Source organism: Drosophila albomicans, chromosome 3 (assembly GCF_009650485.2).
Source record: "Drosophila albomicans strain 15112-1751.03 chromosome 3, ASM965048v2, whole genome shotgun sequence".
Classification (NCBI taxonomy): domain Eukaryota; kingdom Metazoa; phylum Arthropoda; class Insecta; order Diptera; family Drosophilidae; genus Drosophila; species Drosophila albomicans.
The window spans coordinates 19,869,704-19,889,096 of NC_047629.2; the positions used below are offsets into that span (position 1 = coordinate 19,869,704).

Sequence of the window (19,393 nt, forward strand, 5' to 3'; positions counted from 1 at the left end):
TTCGCGCAGTTGGCAACACTGACAATTATGTGACTGTGTGTGTGTGTGTAGGAGTATGTGTGTGTGTGTGTGCGCGCAGCTGTGTATTGCGGCTGCTATCAATACGGAAGTTCGGCCGATGCAGTCGACTCCACATTTTCAATTTGGGTAAATTGAATTGAATTCTGAGCGAGTGTTGCCAAGCATGCAGCATCACGCACACATACATACATAAAAACACCCACACACACACACACACCCACATGCACACTAGTCGAATGTTTATTGCTTTCATGCGATTAGCCAAAGTTTAACTCGTTGATAAAAGTTGAGCATGTAAGCTCATCTAAATATTCAACTCGCATTTTATTGTCTGTTTCTTGCGATAAGCAGCAAAAAGTAAGCAGGCCTGCGGCATGTGGCATGTGGCAAGTGGCAAGTGGCACGCGGCAGTTGACAGACAGACAGATAGAGAGAGATAAATAGAGTTTAGTCCCTTTTGCGCCTGGAATTTATTGCCATTAACAATTATGAGCGATTTAGTGGGACATTTTGTGGCCTTTGCCGACGACACAAAATGTTTTTGTCTTTTTTTTTGGTATTTGGCTATGCGATTTGTCAGGCTTAAAGTTGATGATGATTTTTGATGGGCAGATTAAAATCGAATCGGCTGGGAATGCGAGGTACGAAAACTTTTGATGAGATTGCAGCTATAAACAGACAAACAAGTTAAACAGTTGGGTATGCAAAACGAGCAGATATGCTGTAAAAACTTGTCAGATATTTCATGAAAAAAGTAATGAATAAAGATCCGGGAATACCTTAAAAACGAAGATTAAAACTAACTCGATTGCAATTGAAAATTGCACCTTTAAACAGGCAAACAAGTTAGGCAGTTGGGTATGCAAGACGAGCAGATATGCTGTAGAAACTTGCCTGATATTTTTATAATGAATGAATGCAAAATGAAATCAAGAACAAAATCAACTCAACTCAATTTAAAACTGACTGTTTACAGGGTATTTTGAGGCGCCTTCAACTCTGTTCTTCAGTTGGCAAAAGAGACACGCAAAGTTTTGTCAGTTTTATGCTGAAACTTATAATTTAACAGATTACTTGAAAATTGTAGTGTCTTGTTGCTTGCTGCTGCCTTGGCACAACTTTTGCCCTTTCATTCACGTTCTTTTTGCTGCTGCTGCCTTGGCATCCTTTTAATGACAATCTCCTGACAATTGTCAGCTCCATTTCGTTTTTTGCCTTTGAACTGTTTGTTTTTCAGTTTTGTTTTTCCACTTTTTTTCAGTTTTTTTTTTGTTTGTCATCTCATATCTCGTGTCAACTGTATTTCCCTTTCAAATTGTGCTCTCTCTCTCTGGCAATTATGCTTTCCTTTCTGTCCGACAATTTCCTTTGCTGCTTTTCATGTAAATTTGTGCTGAAAATTCAGCAAAAGCTGCAAAAACTCATTGCAGTCAAATGCAGACAACGACTGACCAACGAACGGCAAAAGGATATGTCCATAAAGCAGACAAGCGACGGCGCCACATGGACTAGACATAATCAGACGAACTAGACGAACGGAGCACAATAATTATAACCCATTTGAACTCTGTCGGAAATATATGCGATTGCCGTTTTGGATAAGTAAAGAGGAATGTGCTTTATGAAAAAATTATAGAGTGTGTGTTGCATACTCAAGCAACTGCTTGTTTGCTGAAATATTTACTAAAGTTAAACCACTTGATTAGAGGAGACGACTCGATTCGATTCGAAATAGAGAAGCCATGACAACTGAGCCGACGACTTTCTGCAATTTAATGAATGGGAATGAGATTTTGCAATTCGTTTTGTGCTTGGCTAATGAGTTAAAACAGAACGTAACATATGTACATAGCATACGTACTGAGCACTCAAATATTGATTAAAGTTCGGACAAATTGAGAGAGTCTTATGCAGTTTTTGTTGCCTGTCGAATGAAAGGACAGACAGACAGAAAGACAGTCTGACAGACAGGCTGCTCTAGGCGTTTGTTGTTGGTTGTGTTTGGTGGTTGTTTTCCTAGTGCAACCCCACAGGGGTTGGTTTTTCTCAGTTAGGCTGACTCACGTGCTGCTTGCCACAGACTACAGCCTGCTGCTGGCTGCTGCCTTCTGACTGCCACTGGCTGCAAGGCTCTGCCGCACTGTTCATTATATTAAACAAGTTTGCGCCATAAACGACGCTGCCACAGGCACCAGACGTACAGACATCGAGACGGACGACAGAAGCCGGCTTGCGTGCAGCAAACACCAATACAAATACATACACACACACATACACATATGCTAAGAGGGTTGCTTCTGCTTGTCCTTCCTGCCAGGCTGCTTTTGGGCCATAATAAAGTCGAGCGAGCGCATGGAACTGAAAATGCGACAGGCAGCAGCAGCAGCAACAACAACAACAACAGCAGCAGCCTAGCCCGACTGACGCATGACTCATGCAAGGTGTGTTTAATGTGCATTTTAAGGGGGCGTGGCTTCCATTTGGCTTCCCCTTTTGGGGCTTAGTCGCTGCGACCGTCGAGACTGCAGCCTTTAAATGCTGCAGCCCAATGCTTTCTAATATCCTGTAAAAAAAACCATATAGAATGTGGGCAATTTTGACTGTACAGCTGTTGAATTAAAATAAGGAATAAATTTTTGACATAAGTATTTCAAAAATGTATTTTTTTTTTAAATTTAGTAGTGCCTTAATGTAATACAAGTTAAATTATCATGAGACGGAATAACTTTTGGGAGTTGTGTTCACTTTCACAGTTTAATTGTGGTTTTTGGCATATAGAGATAAATAGTAAATATAATATAATGCCGGTAATATAGTCTATAAGTCAGTGCGGTATTAAGTATACGTATAAGCAGTAAATTGGGATAGTTGATAGAGTAAATTTAAATGCTTTTAATATTCCATGAGCTTATTAAGTATACGCATCGCAAGCAAAGCAGTTTGTTAGTAAACTCAGTCTAAATGCTTGTACCATAAACTAAATCATAATTAATGCGAGGTATCTCTTATTCGTTCATTAAAAAGTCTTTTTTTTTGCAATTTTTGCTTGTTTTGTTTGTTCATTCATGTATGTGTAATGCAGGCAAGGCAAAGGCAAGGCAAGCAAAGCCAGCCAGAAAGCCTGGTTTGTGTTTTTTGTTCCCGTGTTGTTTGTAGTAATTTGCCGAGTTTCCTTTTTGACGTATACACACGCACACATAGAAACACACACAAGTACACACAGAAGTGTACAACAGAAGCAGACAGTCGCCTGTCTGCGGCAAAACACTTGTAGCCCCATTTGCCAAACGCTGTCGATGTCGATGGTTTGCTTTTTGTTGTTGTTGTTGTTGTTTCATTTGGCATGCGTACACTCTATGATTATGTGTGTGTGTTTTGCGGGGGGTGTGTGTGTGTGCCTCATTTGGAGTGACCAAATATTTGCATATCATAAGCAACCTCAATCGGATGGCAAAGGCGATCGTTGGTTTGCAATCCACAAGCGGTCCACATGCAATCCACAAAAACTCACATAAAGCGAAAAACAGCTGGTCACGGGTTGTGATTGTGTTTGTGCCACACGCAGATTGCATTTGCCGTTATGCTGTGTTGGAAAAACAACCCTCCCACCCCCCATAGAGTCAGGCACTGAGGGGCGCAACGGTGGTTGATGCGACCCTGACAAAAATCAATATGCGGCATGCGGCAAGCTCGACGGCAGCTCGTCCTTTTTTCGGGTGGCAAATGCCGGCAAATACACGATGTTCTTGCTGTTGACGCGCTTATGCTGCGCTTAGCACACACAAAAACAGAACGAGAGAGAGCTAACGAAAAAAAGACCGAGAGAGAGAGAAGGGAGAGCGAAGTTTGTGTTGGGCTTTGCTTGCCGCAAGAGTTGCATTTAAATTCTATTATAAAATAGGCAAAAGGGGTGCTGTGCCTTTTTGGTCTGCGAGGGTGTATAGCACTCTCTCTCTCTCGCTCTCTTCCTCTTCTTCACTCTCTATGTATGTGAATGGAAGCGTGTGTGTGTGTGTGTGTGTGTGTGTTAGTCCTTTGACAAACTGCATCAAAGGCAGGCAGGCTACAAACAAATGTTTACGTTGTGTGCACTCAGCTTAGCTTTACATTTTTTCTCAATTTCAGCTTTCGCTTTTTTTCTGTGTTTGGCGTTTTTATGTTTTGGAACTTCTTCCCCCTAAAAAAACAAAGTCAAATGAATCATTCGCCACCCCACAGATAGAGAGAAACTAATGCCAATAAATAAAAATGAACTGTGACATTTTCTTTATGAAGAAACCCCCAAAAAATAAAAGAAACACGCAACCCAACAACGACTAAGAGCTCAACCCCAAACCCGAAAGTCTCCATTATAATATGAAATTGTTTGCGTGCTAATGAAAAAATAATCAGCAGCTCATTTCGTATGTATTTTGATTGTGTGCTAAAATGCGCTTAGAACTTGGACTTCATTCATTTCCACTCTCCTTCTCTCTTGGGGCAAGAGTTATAAGTTGACGTTGGACGTCGGGGTTGGGGGCTGTTTTAATGATGATTCTATCAGGGGATGATTCATCGCTTTGCACGCGGCAAGCTGTCAGTCATTTGTCAGTTTGGCTGCTTCAAGAGTTTCCGGCACTTTCGCTGATTGGATCTAAGAGATTTTAGCGTCGGATTTGAATTCCTCTTAAAAAAAAAAAAACAAAGAAAGGAAAGAGAACAAATACTAAAAATTAAATAAATGTGTATAACTTTGTTGCAAAAAGTTGGCAACAATAATGCAATTGGAAATGTTTTATGCTTTACTACGCCGCAAAGTTTAACTGAAACTCTTTGGCACACACACATACATAGTGTTTTCCCCTTAACCCCTCGACTACCCCCGGTCGGTGTCTGTTATTGTTGCTGCTTAGACAGGCATGCAGAATTTATGGTATTGAAACACGCAAAAGTTCAGTTGGAGTCAAATCGAGAACTTGGGCGCATTCACAGAGTGCTTAGCACACACACACATGAGTGTGCATATATCTGTGTGTGTGTGTGTGTGCGCCATTTTGCAAAAAGCTTTGAGGGTTGGGCAAACCTGCACTCTTGGCTTCAGCCTTAGTCAGGGAGCTAGAACCAATGTTCTACACCGTCTGACAATTCTCCTCCTCTTAGGAGTGTGTGTGTGTGTTGGGGGTGATTAACCTTTGACTTGCAACCACTTGCTGCCAGTCGATTGCTATCGCGCTGACTGATCCCAACAACATATGCGACTCCCAACAACTCCCAACTCCCATTTCGCACTCGAACTTGGGGCCTCGTCGTTAGCTGCTTTTTCACTTTGGTTTCAACCTTTTTGCTGCTCTTTGCCTACGCTTTTTTTTCCATATACTCCTCGATATGTTATGTATAAATCTTTGCTGATTGCCCAGATTGTTGTTGTTCTCGGCTAGATAATGGCCCTGATTGATTTCCATTTAAGTGGATTTGACTAACGGTAATGCGATTATTGCCATTTTGTTGGTTCCCTCCACATAACATTCATACATATGTACATATGTATGTACATATATTCCCATACTCTGGCACTCGCATGATTATTCGCATTGTTTATCCGACAAATACTTTCGTCCATCTCATTGCACGTACTTATGTGGTCATGGATACCATGAGATGTAGCTCGATGTATCTCGATATTTCATCAGCTTAGTGATTGCGAATTGTGGCAGGAAAACCACACGAAAGAACGAGACAAACCCAGAGGTGGGGAATTAGTGTGAGTCGAAATCATGTGACGAACAAATAAGAGAAACAGCTGCAAGAGAGATCAGAAGATACGGCAGGTATAATGCGAGATTCGACGATAACAAAGTGTAAATACTAAGCAATAAAAATGAGAAAACATTTTCCAAACTCCAAAGAAATTGGCATTAAATGCAGGATAATAATTGATGAATTTTATAAATTCTTGAGCTGAAATAAAGTGATAAGAAAGTTAAAATTATAAAACAATAAAATAAGAAAAGATTTTATCAGATTAATGTCTACCAAAACTAAGTAAATTGGTATCAAATATATGATAACAAACGATTCATTTCATAGCACAAACAATTCAATAAAACGTTAAGAAAGTTGAAATATTAAAATAAGTTAAGAAAGTTGAAATATTAAAATAAGTTTATGACTAGAAATAAGAAAACACATATGTATAACAAATCACAAGATGATAGTCTCACAAACTTAGAGAAATTCGTATAAAATTTAAGAATACATAAGATAAAATAAAGTGTTAAGAAAGGAAACAAAAATTAAATTTATTAGCAATGCAAATATATCATAAATTTGATATTAAATGTATGATACTAAAATTCCCATATTAAAAGAAATTATTGTATAAAAGTAAAATTAATTTGACAGGCAAATCAAAGAAATAAATAAATTGGTATTAAATGCAGGATAAGACATTTGAAATTTCATAAAAAGCTAAGAATGTTTGAATATTAAAAAAGCTTATGACAATAAGTAAAACTACATTTATATAAAAAATTAAATACATTGCAATATAAATAAATTGGTATTAATTTTGAGATAATAAATTTAATAATTTATTAAATTCAGATTGAAATGTAAACTTTAAGAGTTTGTAACAATTTGTATAACTATAATTAAATTCATAAGCTAAGCATTCAATTATTAATCATTGATTTAAAGATAAACTGCAACGCGAAGTCAAATGAGCATGAAGGCAATTTAAATATAGCAAATGTAGGACGTCAGCATGACATTTGATTCGATGCCAATAAGTCAACATTTAACAGAAACTAAATATAAACACAAGTAATGTGGCAATCGATGAATGCAATAAACGCCAATTAAAGATGGAAAACAAATAATTTTGCAGAAAATTATAAACATTTCCCTTATGGCAATTGAAGCGTATTAAAATTGTGGAATAAATCATTTTAATGAACTTCCATTGAAGTGATGATTTACATCATAAGCATTAATTAATTGAAAAACAAAAGCAAAAGCAAAACCCAAAGCCAAATAGTAATGTGTGATAATAATTATGCACAAGCTGAGCTGATTTACATTTTGATATCGATATATAGTGCAGATATATAACTACAGACATCGATGCAATGTGATTTAATGGAAAACTGCTTACGATGTCAAAAGAGAGATCGAAAATATAAAAGAGAGAAATTTTGTGCTTGCCTTTTAATTGCAAATTAATTTGCATTTTAATTAATTTCATTGGAAAATATTTCAAAATTTTTGCATTGAGCATTTTCATTATGGAATCAATTGCTGAATAGATTGAACGCAATTATCAAACAATGAATCACTTCGAACGATAAAGACAGAGAGACAGAGAGAGAGAGGGAAGGGAAGCGACCCTCTCGATTGGGGGAGGCAGCTGTTGCTGGAAAATAAACAAGGAAGAGCCTTGGAAAATTGAAAAATTTACAATTGAATTCATTTCGAAGTGCTTGGGGAGAACGGAAGAGGGAGAGAGAGAGAGTTGAGGGACAAAGAAACTGGCCAAACAAATGAATATGTTAAAAATAAGAAAGAAAATAAGAAAGAGCAGCATAATGAGGGATGGCAGTCATCAGAGGCATAAGAAGGATATGCGTAGCACAAAAGATGGCTCAAGGGGGATGGAGTGAGGGGGGGAATTGAGGGGGGTTGCTTTCTGGATTGCGCTTGTAAGCAATTAATGTAATTTGTTTTTCTCTCCTGCTCCTTTTTGTTCTCCATCTCCATCTCCATTTGCTTCGCTTCGCTTTGTTGTTACTGCCTCAATGCGCTCGCTCTAATGGCATACAAATTGCGTATACGCAACGTGTGCGAGCACTCCTCCACTCAAGTAGGAGTATGTGTGGAGGGGGAGGGGGTGGAGTGTTACTTTCCGCACCATTTAATTTACGTTAAATATGCCAATAAAATTTGAAACATGATGCTGCCTAAACAAATTCCAAATGAATGTTTGCTTTTAGGCGCACAGTCAAAAAAACACAACAAGAGGCAAAAGATGAAAAAGTAAAGCAACTAAAAATAGCAAATGCCAAAGCTGTGGCAGATCAAGATACCCTAGAAGCAGGCAGCTACAATCTAGATAAAGTGTATTTACCACTTGTAGATAAGACAATCAGCTGACCCTTTTTGCGTTTAAGTGTGGTTACAGGGTATAGATACTCCAAAAAAAGGTCCTTTGGCATTTAAAATTGCTTCGGGCCCGAGGCTGATAACTGTCCCGGGCAAATGGCCGGACTGCACATTATGTTTAATTAAACCAACTTGAGGGCCCATCAGGTGTCCAGAATATTTGCTCAACAATTGTCCGCTAGCTGTGTGTGCGTTGGTGTGTGTGTGTGTGGAACACACACATTAACTATACAGGATGCTTGGTCGCATTAAAGTCAATTTTAATGTGATTCTCGTGTTGGCAAAAATCAAATAAATTTTCATTTCCATTTTTAGTCAGTCTCATTCATTTCAAACATTTGCGAGACGAGTAGCAACTTTATGCTGAAAAATATATAGTTTGACTGGACACATACATATAATTCTATATAGGGCTGCTCCTTTATTATAAATCCATTACACAAAGCATTTTGAGGCACTTTTTTTTGCTGTTGTTTAGTTTCAGTTTTGTGGCAGAGTTTTCTGCGGTTGCACTAAATTATTAACGCACTGGCAGGTAAAGTAACCCCAACCGTGTGTGGGAGCAAAAGAGAGGGAGAAAGAGTAAGAGGGAAAGCGAAAGCGAGAGAGAGAGATAATGAAAACCCCCATTCGGCTTAGGCATCATAATTAACTGCGACATTTTTGGCTGCTGCTTTTGCGGCACTTTTTTTCTTGCTTCTGCTGTCGTTTTGTGGGCTAAACCAATTTGCCAGGTCTTAGATTTTAAGCATTATTAATGGCCTTGTTGTTGCCAGTTACGAGTTGCGAGCTCCGAGTTCCGAGATGGCAGTTCTTTAGGCTTTTACTTTTTATTACATTTCATTACCTTGCATATTTAAATTTCATTTTTGGTCTGTGTGCGACGCAGCTGCAAAAAAAAACCAAAAAATAAAAGTAAGGTAAAGCCCGGCATGGCAGCTGTCACAACATAAATGTCTGACAGGATATTCAGTGAGGCGTGCAAAGCCAATGAGCTAAATATGCATACATTATAAGCTGCAGGATATAGACGAGGGTGGCACTATAAGAGTGCCATAAACCTATTAAATGTTTGCCCAGAATTGATTACATTATCTGCAAACTATTTGAAGAGTACTTAGCTACATATTAAGACTTACTTAAAAGTTGTTTTTATTCAACTTTGTTTTTTTATTGTTGGCTAGACATATTTAAGAAACTTTGTTTGCTATTCCACATGCTGAATTATAAACAACTTCCTCTTGAACCGAACGCAAAGCATCTCAATTAGCTGTTGAATTATGATGCTGAACCAATTTGAAGCCATTGACTTAACGACTTGAAAGTCATCTTGCATGAAACTTTATTGACAAGTTGCTTTTCCCTCTCCGCTGGCTGTTTCGATAAGTCATTGAACAACCCTCTGAACTATGACTTTGCACAGATTTGTTAAAACCCAAAGGGGAAACTACATACTCGTATTATATAGCTGTATGTGTATTGAGGTCTTTGAGCTCTTTGTGCTCACGCATTAGCATTTGTTGAGCTGGTGCCATTTATGGTGCTTTTGTATTTGTAGTAACTAAGTGCGAGTCTAAGTAATTGCCCTCGCAACCGAATCGAGTTGAGTTGGAGTCGCGTTATAAACGCAAACGCAAACCCCGAACTAAAACCGAGGGGCCTACAAACTTTGTTATTACATTTTTTCTATGTTTCGCTTTTACGAGGAGTTCAGCTGCCAGCCAGCTGGTAACTGCTTTTTCTCCCTCCTCTTCTCTGTAGCGTTGAATTTTGCAGTTGCCATTATCCTTTTTGCTTTTTTCGCGCGCTGCCCTTCCCGTTCTTTCCTTTTTTCGGGCAACATTTTATGGACGCCGTCACGTTTATAAATGCAAACATTTAACATTTGCGCTAGATGGCAATGGATGGAATGAGAATTTTTGGGCGGCGCTCTTAACTATTTAACAGTCGAGCAGCGTTTTTAGTTTCATTTTCATTTCGCAGTTTCCCATTTTGTGCTGCGACTGCAGCAAGTGAAAGCTATTTACACGCATTTGGAGCGAATGCGAAACGTGCCTTGGTCCTTAAATCTTTATGTGCGCGAATTGTGCCGCAGGACTAAGTATTGGGTTGGCTGCCAAATGAAATAGCGCAAAAGCACATAAACAGGCAACACAACAAAATCGCAAACCTAAACCCAAACATAGAGCACTAGAATGAATTCGTTTTGTTGTTGGTCAGCTGCAATTCGGTCAAGGGACCGCAGTGAGAGTGAGAGCGAGTGAGAGAGATCGAGAGTGTAAGCCGCAGTCCGAAAACGTTTCGGCTCTCGAAACTTGTATCATTCAGTTGCACTTTCACGCCTTCACACACACCAACACACAATAGTTCAGGCCACATCCAAGCTCAGCCCTTTGGGACTCAAGTCGTTGGATTAGTTTGTAGTCTGCTTAGATAATGTTGCAGTTGTTGCTGCTGTAGCTGCAGCTGCATTTGTGCAACATTTCTCAAGTGTTTTCATTGTTTGTGTTGCTGTTGGCCACTTAGTTGTTATGTTCATTGGGCTTTGCACTTAAATTGTTGCCTACTTATGCGGGCCGTGAGCTTGGACACAACTGAGCATTCTTCCCACTTACATAACTCTCAATGACACTGACTGCTGCCTCTTTCCACTTTCCACTTGCTGCTTGGCACTTCAATGCGCTTTGCTTGAGCTGCTAAATATGCAAGTGGTTTCGAATTCTGATTAAATGAGATGTGTAGAGCTTTGAAAGTTGCTGAAATAAATTTCATTTTAAATTACGACTATTTGAGAGGAGCTTACTACGATTATTGGGGAAGGTATAAAAGGCGAATTAAGTATTATATCAACTTTAAGCATTGATTTATATAATGCAACTTTCTGTAAAATATCTGCAATGTTCCAAAGTTTTAAATTTTAACAATATGAGATAAACTTACAGACATTATTAGAAAAGTTTAAAAGGGAACCTTATTTTATTAACATTTATCTCTCTTAATATTCTAAGTAAAAATCTGCAATATTCCATACATGTTTTTGAAATGACAGCTTCGAGAGCTGCTCAAATAGATTTCACAATAATAAATAAGGTTGAAAATAAGACTGAAATATTAACCGATATTGAGTATTGATCTTTGTTAATATTCTGTAAAAACATCTTCTGTTTCTTCTACATGTTTTTATGACAGCTTTGAAAGCTGCTTCACAATAAATTGGTATTTTTTGGGAAGAACTTACTAGCGATTAAAAAAGCGAAATAAATATTTTATTTACATCATTCACTCATATCTTTTAACATTTAAAGTAAAAGCTTAAGACAGCAGTAAAATAAAAACCCATTTTAAATTATATTCCTTTTATTATTAGAAAATGTTCTTTGGGGCGAATTAAATATTTTATTAACATTGATCTCCCCTAAGTAACAGTCCGTAAAAAAAGTAACTGCATTAGTTTATACATTTTTTAAGGTGCAACTCCAAGCTGGCACTTTCCGCTTGTGTTGTTGCTAGTTTCGGTAAAAATGCAGAGTAAATGGTTTTATGATTTTTTTATGATTCTGCCAATTGTTGAGCTGAAATCATTCATGCAAAATATGTAAATATGTGCACTGCAAATTGGGCAAGCTTCACGGCGGAGTGGAGTGTCAAAACACAGATACACGGACACTCATGGACTTCCAACATTCAGATTCATGAATGACTGCACATCGATATCATCGAGTAGAGGAAAAAGAGAGCGTGAAAAAAATGAGTACAACATATGTGCGAAATACAAGAAGAGAATACTCTGCATACTGTGAACAAATTGCAATTGCAAAAATGCTACATAAATTATATATTTAAATTGTATTTCAGTTGTTTTTTTGCTGTCGCAAAACTGTTGGGAGTATCACTTTTTTAATGCATTGGACGAGATAACAGCAGTTGGCAGCAGTCGAATGATACTTGAAATTGAATTACTTTTAAGAAGGCAAGTTTCTGGGAAACTTTAACGTTTGGCATTGACTTGAATGGATTGAAGTTTAGTTTCTCTCGCTCGCAACTGAAATCTTATTTACAATGTTTTCATCTTGGCCTTACAAATTGAAATACTTTTTCAATTGTTTGGCCCTCGCTTAACTTGCAGCTTTTGCAGATGTTTTCTTCGCGCAACTTTTGTGTCATGCAATGGATAAAGTTTTGGCACCGATGACATTAGTGACGTCATCTATTAAGTAACAAGTAACGAGAGATACAATTTTGCTTGTATCTTCTGCCACCCCGCTGTGTTGCAATTAATGGCAAGAATTTAATTTATGTCACGTCGCAGACATTGAAAAGCTGCCATTTTCCAGGCGCCGCACATTCTACACAGCCGTTAAAATGTTTGTCATTTCGCATTTCTCGGACCCGAGAGCGAGAACAGTTTTCAAAAGTGTTTGATGTGCCGTACGTGATGTTCGTCTTAAACTGCTGCATCCCGACGCGGTCACGTGGCTCCTTTTTTTTCGGCGAAACGGCTGCGGAGGAGGCCAAGGATAAAAACCACGCCAAGTGGCGGCAGTTAATCAAAGTTGATTTTTATACCCTTTTGACAGAATACGAGCATGCGAGACTTTATGCCTTTTGCCATATTAAAAAGTGCCTCCCAGAATCGCATGACTGACAGAGACAGAGACGGATATCTAGGGTTTCTATTGATATTGCGACAGCCGTAATAGAACTTCAATGTTTGATTAATTTTTATTGGCCCTTTCAAGTTATTGAATAAAAATACTATTTATGCAACTTATTGAGGATAATTCCACAAATACATATCACATATTTGAACTGGGACTTGAGAGTTATAATGGAAATAGTTCAGAAATAAACTATAATTCTAAGATAAGAAAACATGTAATAAAGGAAATAACTTTATAAAAATGTACAATTAAGAAGATCATAAGAGATCAGGAAACAACTATATAAATTAGATGACTTACAAAAAAGATTGAGTGTTGTCTACTGCATCAAAATATAAATAAATAAGGAAATTTACTAATAATTATGTTCACAAATAACTTCTAAATTCTAAAAGATTAAAGATTATATAAATAATGATTCTTGATACTAAAACAAGCTATGAAGATTGAGTCAATAACTATATCAAAAAGGTTATTGTTGTAAAATATTCATCTTCCATCTAGTGTTTGTGTATTTCTATCTGATTTGCGAGTTCAAAACTTTAGTATAATAAAATACCAAATATGAAATAACGAAAAAACAATAAAATGAAAAATTACCAAAAATATATGATGAATTGTTTTTAATGACAATATTAATATAATAATATATAACTTTTAGTTTATACTTCAGAATAATTTCTGTTCCTTTTATAATTCGTTGTTTTCACAAATATTGTAGCACAAAGAATTTAAACGTTTTTGCCGTAAATTTAATACTGCAGTAAATATATGTGTGTATATAGAATGTTTTCTATAAAAAAATCATTTTTTTTTTGTTGTTGAAATACTGTATGAGAATAGCTTGTATAGAAGCGAATGCTGTGCTGCGGCGATAAGTATCTTTGAGGGTATTAATGCCTTCAACTTTTCGCATTTCATGTGCTGTTTGCTTTGGGTTTCGCACATAATGAAGTGTCTCGTGTGTCCGTCTCCAGTGTCCAGTGTCCGATGTCTGTTGGCTGGCACTGTGTGTACAGATGCTCGCAGTTTGCTTGTTTTGCAGCAATTGAAACGAATTAAATTCGGAAGGTATTTAATTGCAAGTCATTATACACGAATGTGAAATGAAATATGCAGCTTAAATATAAATATTTATTTCAAGATTAAAATATTGTGCGAGTGTTCGGGTGTGTGTGTGGCGCATTTTAAACGTTTATTATCGCAGGCGGCAAATGTAAATAATATAAATAACATAAATAACTGGCTCAACATTGAAATTGTCTGTAAATATAATACGTTAAATCGAAATTGTAAATTGTGAATTTCCATTTATAGTGTATCCCATACCGCGGGCCAGTTTTTGGGGGCATGCAATCTATTAATACAAACACACGCACGCACACATACATCCAAATCATACACACACGCAGACAGCAGTCGCCTTGCAGCCAAAAAGGATTTCTAGGAAAAAAAAAGAAGAGAAGAGCGAAATTGTATTTCATGGAAAATTAAATTTTCGGTACACAAATTCAATGGTCAAGGCATAAACATTTTCCCGTTTTTACCCCCTTTCTTCTCCACACCCCTTTCTGCATCCCTCTTTGCATGTGTAATAAATGCCCCATAGGGTTTTTTTGCTTGGGTTTCAATGCTCGTTTTGATGGGTTTTGTGTGGCAGTCAGTAAATGTGTGTGGGAGTCTGTGTGTGTGTGTGTGTCAGACAGAGCTTCGACATGACCATAGCTACATGTTTTGCTGTTATTATTGTTGTTGTTGTAGTTGTAGCTGTAGCTACATGTTGTTCCCATTGATGGAAAATCAATTGAATTTTGTACTTGGTTCGCTTTTTGGGCTCTCTTCTGTCCAATCAATTCATGCTGCCGCAGCTTCATTTCAATCTTGCTGCTGCAGTTATAACTTTTGCCAACAATTACTTTACTTTACTTACTTTACTTCAGAGCGGAGCCAGAAGAGAGGAAATCTGCTCAGCAGTTGCAGTGAAGCTATTGTTGTTGATTCAACTGTGGCAACAACTGAGAGATTGCAACTTGCATTATGTGTGTGTGGCAAGCACGTCCTTCTTCGTTATGTCTGTTCCACTTATGGCAATAAAAATTCCAATATGTCTGCTACATCTCAGCTCAGATAATTGTCAGCAAGCTCTTGCCACGCTTGCCGGTAAAATTTGCTGAAACTATTTTTTTTGGGGTCCGTTTCAATCACTTTCTTAGAAGACTTTTGGCCAACCTTGACACATGTGTCAGGCCTACGCAACCTGTGTGTGTAAAATGTGTGCCTGTCTGCCTGTCTTTAATGCTGAACGCTTCGTTGCCTCTCAGCACAGCCCACAAAATTTTCTTATTACTTTACGCTTGAGGTGATATTCCCACACTTGCGTTTAATTTAATTTTGCTACCCACTTTTAGTTCTTTTCGCTTTTCAGTTGCAACTTTTCTCTGCTGCACACAGTTTGACGTGGCCACAAACGTTCGCTTCAACTAAAACTTTTACCTCAGCTGCTGCTGTTGCTGCAGTCGCTCGTAGTTTTAGTCATAGACTTGCTTTCGACTCTTTCCCATGCTTCCCCCACCAGTTTGTCAGACGCTGCGGCGGGTGCTTAATTAGCGCTTGATATATGGAGGTCTCGAGATACAAGCAAATTGTTGCCAGCATGCTTCTGCTGAAGATGCTGCTGCTGATCCACATGCAAAACCAAAGTTTGAATCAGCATTTTGTTTAAACAATTGCCGCTGCAAACTTTATACTTCATAGTAGATGCAGCACAGATATGTCGGCATTATAAAAGAACTACTGATTTCATTTCCCAAGACGCAGAGTGAGAGTTAAACTTTTAGAGAGAGTGTGCAGATTTTGCAGTTGATATGATGAAGATACAAATGTAAGCCACTGTTAGAGTAAAATTTAATCAACGTCATGCAAATGAGATCAATAGAAGGAGACGCATAAAAAGCAAAAGCATTAAAAACTAAAATATGAAGAATACAAACAAGTTCAGTTCGGAATGATCAATTATAGCTAAGAGACGAGACACTAAAAACTAATATATTCAGAGAATAACAAGTTTAGTTGAATGTGATTATGTTTTAGAAAAGAAGAACTAAAAGAAAACAGTAGCTAAAGAAATTCTTTTTAGAAAGATAATTATTTATACAAATATATCTAGAATAAAAGGCAATAAAAACTAAAATATACAGAGGATAAACAAGTTCAGTTCAAATTGATTATATATAGATATTTTAGAAAAAGCGAATAAAAATACAACGAACGACATTAAAATATGAAAGAAAACAGTAGATAAGGAAATTATTTTAAGAATGATAATTTTTTATGCAAAACAAATCAAAAGGCAATAAAACATAAAAGTTCAGTTCAAATTGATTAATTTTATAGAAGAATCAAATAAAAATACAATCATAAAATGGACAATGGTTTTAAATATAGTACTTGAAATATTTAGAAGTCTGTTCAGTCAAGAATGATAATTTTTTAGATTAAGTATAATGATAAAGCAAATAATTAAAACAAATTCCTTCAAAAATAAAATTTTTGGAGGATTAAATTAAGAACGATTAATTTTTAGTTTGCAATCTGAAATTGTATGAAGCTTAAATGTTAAAGACCCTTTAAGTGAAATTCATTCAGTTTTGTTATAAATAGCTTAAGCACCCTGCAAATATGAAGTAAAAGTGGACAATGCTGCTTCTTTTAATTTACGGCGGCTTGTAGAGTATCTGTTAGCTGTGCATCGATAGTTGAGTACTGAGCAGATTAACTATAAATCTTTCACAGCTGCCGAGGCACAAACATTTTCACATACTCGCATTTCTTTTTGGAATGCTCCTCTTTAGAACTTTTTCGACGCAACTCCCAAAACTTGTTTGGACTGATTGAGTTGAGTGCGTCTTTTCATTTCACTATTTTAAATTGAAGACATGAGACTCCTTCTCTACGTACGTGACTTGAGCAAAACATGTGCATATTTTTATTTCTGAGTATTTTCTCATTTTTCTTTTTTGTTAGTAACTGGAACAAGACTGTTAATGGATTGCTATTAAGATTGTGCTGCTGGCATTTTGGCTTATGAGCAATCATTAAATTCTCTTTTTTCTTTTAGTTGTACTCACAGTTTAATGGATTCTCACTGCGTATTTGTGTTAATTTCTTCATACTTTACACTCATTTCTGTTCTTTCGACTTTTTTCTCATTGCAGGCGGTTGGCTGGCATTAACATTGAGTGATTCTTTCGCTGCGGAAATGTGAGTACTTAATTAAATAATTTAGCCAAATGTGAGACAAGTTCCCTTTAAGTTTCACACGCATGCAAATCAAGAAACGGACATTCTAGTAGAGGTTGAATTAATTTCGATGTGAACGCACCTTCATTATGTAGTTTACTTACGCTCCGGTAGCATCCATTTGTGTCTTGTAATGAGGGACAGATTTCTCCAAACGAAACGAAACGAAAGACTGAAACAACGAACTTGCCGATCGCGTTTGTCTTGGCCGAACTTAATTACGCCCAATGGATGAAAATTATATGTAAGCGTATTTACCTGGTGCGTTCTATAAGTTCACCTCTTGTGCTTGTTCTTGTTCTGGTTATCCATCTTTGTGATGGCATTTAACACGCAAACTCGACACCGCTCTCTCTATCTCACTCACTCTCTGTTAACGAGCATTCATATTCATACGGTTAATGTCTTTTTGCTGGCACAGCTACCCCAACCTCTCATCTCGCAGTCGCAGCCCCAGCCCGAAGGCATTAAATTGTAGCAGGCCACATAGTTTAATAGCTTCTTCTCTTCTATGTTTCTCTCTCGTCTTGCGACGGGCTTTAAAACATGTTTGTTTTTTGTTTTCTATGTTTTTTTTTTCGCTTCATCTTAGAGTTCCGGAGGAATGGGGAATCGGTACTCTCTAGCCATTTGCCTGGGTCACTGACCACAGACAAATCCAAAACGGTTAAACAGCTGCCAACTAGCTGTATTAGCCATGGCTGAACACTTGAGATTCTCAAACTCAATGCTGATCAGTTGGCACTTTAAATTCCAGAAAAACTGCTGAAATTGAAGCTTTGACTAGTTGCAAAACTTGGCTCATTAATGTAGCTCATTCTAAAGCAGCTTATGGCTACAGCAAGGTGTAAACATAATGACTTTAAATTGAGCTTAAATCTAATAGAACTTAACTTAAGCGATCGCTGTAATAGGAGCTGAGCTCCGAGGATTACTTTTATTAGGAACATATCAATTAAGTTTTCACTTGTAAGCATTTTTTCGATGGGAAGCAAGTAATGCATGGCATTTTCTTTATACCCGCTACCCATAGGGTAGAAAGGTGTTATATCTTTGTGCATCCAGGAAATGTATGTAACAGGCAGAATGAGGCATCTTTGACCCTATAAAGTATATATTCTTGATCAGGGTCAAGAGCCTAATCGATAAATCCATCTGTCGAATGAACACATGGTTAAATAAGAGTTAGATATATAATTTGGTATATTTTCCACTCTATGGTATATTTAGCATGTAGTACTATACCAATATATAGTATATTTTGTATGCATCACAGTACCAATATACCAAGTATATTAGCATTTTTAAAATTGCCGCATAATTCACAATGCGTATCGGGTATCTTACAGTCGAGCACACTCGGCTGTAGTTTTCTTACTTGTTTTACCATATATTACATTTATATTCCATTTAAACAGCTGACCATTCTTTGTGGCTAGTGAGCTTATTATTTATTCGTTTCGCTGCAAATTGAATTAATTTAGATTTATTCTTTTACACCGAAATAGCGTGAATGAATATTAATTAGGATTTGAAAATTTACATTTTTCTATTTTTTTGTCATCGCTTTCAATATGATTAATTAGCATATGAAAATGCAGCCGATAATCAGCTTTAATGCTGCATAAGCTCTTTTCGTAATTTCTGATGCTATTTTTCGTTGATTGTTTTCTAAGCCCAACGCACAATTTGGTTAGCGATGGAAGAGAAATGGGAAAATGGGCAATCAGCAATTGATTAATTAAATGTGATTAATTTGAGACCATAAACAACGACGTCAGCAATACGCATTACAACAATAACTTTGGCAATTAATTGAGCCATCAGGAGTTGAGTGGAAACCCGAAATGGGCTGAATGTTTTCTTTTTTTGTGGCAAGCTGTTTTTGCTCGTTGCAAGTGGCATTAACTGCATTGCAAGAGCCGCAAACAGCACAATTCAGCTATGCATTTAATAACATTATTAGTGCGAAATGTTTTAATTTGTTTTGCGGACACAAAACCAACAACTGCAATAAGAATGCTCTTTAAAATTCGACGCTTGAGTCTCGGGTTTTGCGGTCGACATGAAGCAAAAAGCTGTGGAAAAGCATAGGGAAAATTGTGAGGAAAATGCACATAAAACAGCAAGATTTTGCTGCAGCTTTGCTGGCAATGAATAAGTAATTATGCCCAAAGAGTTTACGACTAGCAGATGGTCTATGGATATTTATAGTATAAAGTTAACGAAGGCCAGTAGAAGTTTTGTATATATCAAAAGCGACTTGCCTTTCTCCG

At 37.1% G+C, this 19,393-nt stretch overlaps 1 protein-coding gene across 3 annotated transcripts in view; it reads left to right on the forward strand.

The window, feature by feature from the left end:
• The window catches only part of LOC117568194 (protocadherin-like wing polarity protein stan), a 63,525-nt gene that overhangs the window by 10,233 nt on the left and 33,899 nt on the right, over positions 1-19,393 (forward strand). For all 3 annotated transcript variants that reach the window (XR_007954765.1, XM_052003968.1, XM_034248653.2), the window contains exon 3: positions 17,033-17,078. The gene's annotated coding sequence lies outside the window, so the exon portion shown is untranslated. The remainder of the gene's footprint in view (positions 1-17,032; positions 17,079-19,393) is intronic.